This window comes from Sinocyclocheilus grahami, unplaced genomic scaffold, assembly GCF_001515645.1.
Source record: "Sinocyclocheilus grahami isolate Dianchi unplaced genomic scaffold, SAMN03320097.WGS_v1.1 scaffold1456.1, whole genome shotgun sequence".
Classification (NCBI taxonomy): Eukaryota; Metazoa; Chordata; class Actinopteri; order Cypriniformes; family Cyprinidae; genus Sinocyclocheilus; species Sinocyclocheilus grahami.
This window is the reverse complement of record NW_015506635.1, coordinates 146,124-153,013: the sequence shown is the minus strand read 5'-3', so window position 1 is coordinate 153,013 and position 6,890 is coordinate 146,124.

Here is a 6,890-nt window from a genome sequence, read left to right as displayed (position 1 = left end):
TGACACCTTTTTTACAAAGGTGTGTTTGAACTAAGAATCTGACGTTTCACTCAGGTGTAGATCTGCTGAATATGCAAATGGTTCTATAACCATCATAGTCCTTATTTCTCTTTCTGTACTGAGTTAAGCTTTAACCCTTTCCTATACCAACTGTATGTGTGTGTGTGTGTGTGTGTGTATGTGTATGTTAGACCAGTTTATGTGTTTATGTAGTATGTTAGACTAGTTTAAGTGTTTATGTAGTTAAATATCTACAGCGGATCTAAAATATGAATAATTAATTATAACTAGTTATGGTTAATTATTCATATTTCCCATGAGCTGATTCGTTACATAATTTATGAATGAATGATTCAATGACTCACTCAAGATTTACTTGTTTCATCACTGGATGAATCAGCATTTTTGAATGATTCAAAGACAATACATTGTAACCCCTTTGGGTTAAATTACTAATTAATTAAATTAGTGTCAAATTACTTTCAAAAGGTGATTTATTCTATTTTGATCGCTACCGTACACATCAGAGTTTATATCTGAACTATAAACTTTTATCCCAGTACTTCTGTGATTATTTGAATGTTTGTAACACAGAAAGAATGATACTGTGTGGTTGAAAAGACTGTTTGTTAAGCTGTTTCATTCATATACATGACAGCTGCTCTCTTTAGGCCAGCTCTTTTGCAACATGTTAGCTTATCACAAATATTATACTAAGCTTTTTCAGCTTCTGATCGCAAGTGTAGCCAAACTTTGGAGCGCTTAGATTAGCGAGCAAGGTCCTGGCAGATTGCTAGGTCGGGTCCTCAAAGATATATATATATACTGTATATATATATATATATATATATATAAATGCACACAGGAATCGATAGGCGGAATCGACATTTTAATTTTACAAGAAGTATCCGATTCTGGAATTGGAATCGATTTTCGATTCCCAAACCTATTCATAACCCATTCTGCTACAACAGACCTGAAACTGCCTATTACAGGTCACTGAAAGTACTGCATCTTGTGCATTTTGCCCTTACCTGGTGTTTATAGTTAGTTTGTTCATTGGTTCCCCTTGATTAGTCTCCCCAGGTGTGTCTTATTTTGTTAAGCTTGTTAGCCCCGTGTGTATATGTAGCCCTAGTTTTTCCTTTAGTTCCGTATGAGTTGTTGAATGTAATGGTTGTCTGTTTGCCAGTCATTCTGTTCTTTGTTCCTTTTGGTTTTTGCCTTATTGTTTGTTCTAGTTTTCCTATGAAATACCAGCACATAGATCCTTGCCTCTGCCTGTTTTCCGCAGCTTCTCCACAACGTTACAGTTTTTCACTGGCATGTCTCTTTGACTAGTGCATCTTTGAGCCTATATTTAGTATAAGTAAAATACTTAAGTACTGTTAAAATCAGATACTCTAAGACTTTTACTCAAGTTGTTTTGGAATTGGTGACTTGTAACGTGTAGTGGAGTAATTTTCACTGTAAGGTATCTGTACTTTTACTCAAGTATGGTTTGTATGTACTCTTTACACCTCTGCTGAATTGTGACAGCAGGCAAGGTGGGCTGCACACCATGTGGTGTGGGATAACTCGCCATTGGGGAGCAGGTAGTTTAATACCACACAGGCATGTGAGTGAATGATGGGGGTGAGGGGAGTGAGAGGAGGAAATGTGCTCTGACATTTTTTTTTTACTTTATTGCACTGCATAGGGGAACAGTAAAAACACATGCCCGCAACAGGCAGGGGGGCGTGGTGAATACACACAGCGGAGCGAGCTGACTTCTTCAGTGACTCAACTTTGGTGCTGGGTGCAGCTTTCCTCCTCCGAGGGACAGCTTCAGCTTCTGCTGTCCCTGTCAGGGTGGGGCCTCTGGCTCTTCGAGCCCTGACAATGCTTCAGCCACCGCTGTCTTGGCCACAAGATTTCCCATGTTGCGGCCTATCGCTCAAGCTGTTACCTTCGTCGCTCTGAGGGCCAGATCCATGAGGGAGGATCCCGCATTGTGCACTCGACTGGTGAGTGGCGTGTTCCATGACTTCACTATCTCATCATGCCATTTGGGGAAAAAGTGGTACCATTCATCCAGACGGCTTCTGGCCGACCCCCCATGCACCGCCTCTGCGTGGGTGCGACCCAGGCAGAAGACACACGACTCGTGGCCATCAGAAATTTTGTTTGGCTCTGCGTAGGAGAGATCATTCTTGTCCAAAGCTCACCGAAACACAGTAGGGGAAGAGAAGGTGTGTCCGCTGCAGTGTGTAGATCACAGTGAGTAGTCTTTGATGATTGGCTTCTTGCATCTTGTTGGCTGAAGGAAAAGATTCTGAATCGATGACGAAAAAGCGCAGAAGCGCTGCCTTATATAGAGAGAGAGGAGCACCTCATATTTTGCAAGCGTGAACCGCCATAAAGCATTAGCAAATGCAAATGTCGACATGAACGAATTGAAAGGGAACTAACATTTTGTGTTTATAATATCTTAAGAATCTATGATTTTAAACTTTTTATGTTTAGTATCATTGTAAAGGTCTCCGTGTGATTGGTAAAATGGTCTCAATTTCACAGCAGCCTCTAGGAGAAAGATTGAAAACCTTTAAAGAATTATGTTCTGCTGTTGAGTGGATGTGTCCTCCTCAGGGTCTGGTGAAATTGTTTTCCCTTCTCCTGCCAGGTATGACACTTGGGTTACGGGATCCTGACAAACCAATAGGTATTTTATGTTTCTACAACTGATTTGAAGATATCTTTGTTTTGGTCTGAATATATAAGTGAAGTGGCATTATAGTAATTTGGAATTATGTAACCAGAAAACGTCTCAGGTTACGCATGTAACCATGATTCCCTGAGAATAGGGAACGAGACGCTGCGTCCTCTAGAGGGCGCTAGGGGAACGTCTTCAACGTGACCGGTGTCTGAAGCATTAATGAAAAAACGACAATGAACTTGACATTGGCAGGCGGCAGCCTATGACGCAAACAATAAAGCGACTGCGGGTAGAAAAGAACACCTGCGGAATACGTCATCCACTTCTTTGTCTGAAGGAGACACCACAAGGAATGCCCGAAGCATGGCACAGAGACGCAGTGTCTCGTTCCCTATTCTCAGGGGACCATGGTTACATGCGTAACCTGAGACATTCCCTTTCGAAAGGGAACTCTATGCTGCGTCCTCTAGAGGGCGCTAGGGGAACGGTATACCCACGCCACCATGCTGAGGGATGAGTGCCCAAATAACTGGATTCCTCAAGTCAAAGACTCAAGGAACCCCATCCCTGCCCCCTGCGAAATCGCTTTGGCCAAACCCGAGCTACAAAGCTCTACAGGCAGGCTCAAAGCTCGCCAGCGTTGTAGACTAGCTCACCCACCAAAGTACGGAACTCTAAGAGTGGAGGTCTCAGCATAACGACTCTCTAGAATGAGAGGAGACCTGGCTACACTCAACACCAGGGGTAGTTAGTGAGGCTCAAGAGCCTAAACATTAATACTGCCTAAGCGGAGCTATGCAAAGTGGAGGCTTCAGCAGAATGACTCTCTTAAACGAGAGGAAGCCTAACAACACTCAACCCTAGTTGAGGAGATCTTTAGAGTGGAGGTCTCAGCATAACGACTCTCTAAAGCGAGAGGAGACCTAGCTACACTCAACGCCAGGGGCAGTTAGTGAGGCTCAAGAGCCTACACATTAATACTGCCTAAACAGAGCTATGCAAAGTGGAGGCTTCAGCAGAATGACTCTCTTAAACGAGAGGAAGCCTAACAACACTCAACCCTAGTTGAGGAGATCTTTAGAGTGGAGGTCTCAGCATAACGACTCTCTAAAGCGAGAGGAGACCTGACTACACTCAGCGCCAGAGGCAGTTAATGAGGCTCAAAAAGAAAGAGCCTACAACTCATATTACTGCCTAAGCGGAGCTCCGGGGAGTGGAGGCTTCAGCAAGATGACTCTTAAATGAGAGGAAGCATAACAACACTCAATCCTAGTTTAGGAGCTCTTAAGAGCGGAGGTCTTAGCACAACGACTCTCTAAAACGAGAGGAGACCTGACTACACTCAGCGCCAGAGGCAGTTAATGAGGCTCAAAAAGAAAGAGCCTACAACTCATATTACTGCCTAAGCGGAGCTCTGGGGAGCGGAGGCTTCAGCAAGATGACTCTCTTAAACGAGAGGAAACCTAACAACGCTCAACCCTGGTAGGGGGCCTCTAAGCGAGAGGAGGCCAAACCTACTCAGCATAAAGACTGTCTATCAAGGTGGCCCCACAGAGGGCCGAACACTTGATTCCAAGTCTAGCTGGAGCTCAGGTGAGCGGAGGCCTCAGCATAACGACTCTCTAAAATGAGAGGAGACCTGACCACACTCAACGCTAGACACCGTTAGTGAGGCTCACGATAGAGCCTACATGCTTATAGTACTGTCTCAGTGGAGCTCTAGGGAGTGGAGTACACTGCCTAACGTCTCAAAGCTGGAGTACTAAGCTAGGAGTACTGACCATGCTCCTAAGTGCCGAACAGAGCTCTAGGGAGCAAGCACTCAACATACCAACCCTCTAAAGCAAGGGAAGTGCAACCACCCACCCTTATGGATCAGCGTACTCAGTATGAAGACCTCAGGGAGTGAGGGGAGTACTCAAAAGCTCGACCCAAGAGCGACTTATCAAGGAGGCCCACAAGAGCCTAACAACCTAAAACAGCCACAGAGCTCTGTTGAAAGAACACTAGGAACTGTGATCTCAGCATAGCGAACCTCAAAGGGAGGGGGGGGGGCTACCAGGCTCATGAACAGCTGATCAGGGAGGCTCACAGAGAGCCTCAAAAACCCTGAAATAACTGCAAATAAGTTAGTAAGTAAGTTATACGGAGCAGAGTGCTCAGTATAACTCTCTCTGCGAGAGGAGCAGAAACCATGCTCAACCTAAATATTCACATGCCTGGGCTGAGAGGATGAGGAGGCTCAGAGGAGGCTCAAACAAGAGCCTAACAACTCAAAAACTTGCCATTACACCAAGTCAGGAGCCTCCTTCACCAATAATGTAGATATCTCACATTATACACAGTTCCTATTCTGTAAAATAAAATAAAACCAAAAAGTGAAAGAGAAAACACACCTCGTCAGATTCCTTCCATGCCCTGCCTACAATCCACGTGATCGGTCTGACTAACCGCCTCGGCAGCCGCGAGACCCGAAACGTGGATGAGAGGCGCTCAATTCTCAAAAAGAATCAAGCATACAAGGCATTCTCAACGCGATCACATCTCAACGCGAATGCAAAGCATTAAGCTTGCCCAACTCTCGAGAGAGGCAAACGCGCTCATGCAAATGCTGACAAAGCTTGTGCAAACGCTGACAAAGCTCGAGTACAGACCTCTGCCTCTAGTAGTCCCGCAAACAGTGAGCGCATCCTTCTCTCTCGCGGGGCAGATGCATGTGCTTCCATGCACAAGGTTTGAAGACAAAGAAGAGGATGACGTATTCCGCAGGTGTTCTTTTATACCCGCAGTCACTTTATTGTTTGCGTCATAGGCTGCCGCCTGCCAATGTCAAGTTCATTGTCGTTTTTCATTAATGCTTCAGACAACTTCACATTGAAGACGTTCCCCTAGTGCCCTCTAGAGGACGCAGCATAGAGTTCCCTTTCAAAAGGGAACCCCCACACTGTGTGTGTGTGTGTCTCTGGAGCTCTGCACTAGAACTCTCACATGCTGTTGTGTGTCTTCTTGCTGTCAGCTATGCATTTCTTTTTTATTTTCAAATGTGTAATTGTGGTAATCGCATTGTGGTCATCGAACGCTACTACATATACACATAGACTAGTCAAGTTTATTCTTTGAAACACATCATTTCTTTGCTGTAAATGTTGTAGATGCTATGCATTCTAGACCAGTGTTTCCCAACCTTTTTTAGTCGCGGCACCCTTTGGAAATTTTAACAAACTTGTGGCACCCTACAAAATTAATTTTGTCACAATATTTGAATTTCTAACTTCGATATGATCATTTGAAAAGTATAGATATTCGGTACAACAGAGAAGAACTGCAGAATATAATGTCATACAGATATTTTTTAAAGGGGTCATATGATGCTTTTTTAAAGATCATTATTTTGTGTATTTGGTGCAACAGAATATGTTGACATGCTTTAATGTTCAAAAAACACATTATTTTTCAAATACTGTACATTATTGTAAGTCCTCTATGCCCCGCCTCTCTCAAACGCTTCGTTTTCTACAAAGTCCCTCCTTCCGACAAGCGCAGTCTGCTCTGATTGGCCAGCTGACCCAGTGCATTGTGATTGGCCGAACACCGCAAGCACTCGTCAGAAATGTAACGCCCCTTACCATAATCGCGAGCTTCATCTTTCAAAATAAATGTAAAGACAGTAAATAATGTCATTAGTTTTACCATCAGTTCAAGCCCGAAAGGGGAACAGAGTCACGTGAGACAGTAGGCTGCGTTTCCATTATATTTTCTGAATGTCGATAAAAAAGTATTGCGAAATGACGGAGTTTCCATTAACCAATGTTATGCGGCTAAAACGTAACCTTTTGCCTCTCGCGATAAGTCATGGAAACGGATTTTGGTGGGATTTTGACGGATTTTGGCTATATTTATTCAAAGGAGGCTTATGCATGTATCTTTACAGAAGCAACAAAGAGAGCCGCTTCAGAAACGTGCGTGCCGCGGCTGGAATAAACCATAGACTGTATAAAAACATTAACACAAGCATTGAGTGGCCGTAATCAGCTTCAGTGACCGTATCAGAGCCACACTGCACACAGACGTGTGCAATGTAAATTGTCTAAGTATTAATAGTAGGGAAAGCCCCTTATACTGGAGCGCGGCCACTTATGAAGTGTTTCTTGGAGGTTATAGTACATTGAAGAATGATCATATGACTTTTTACATA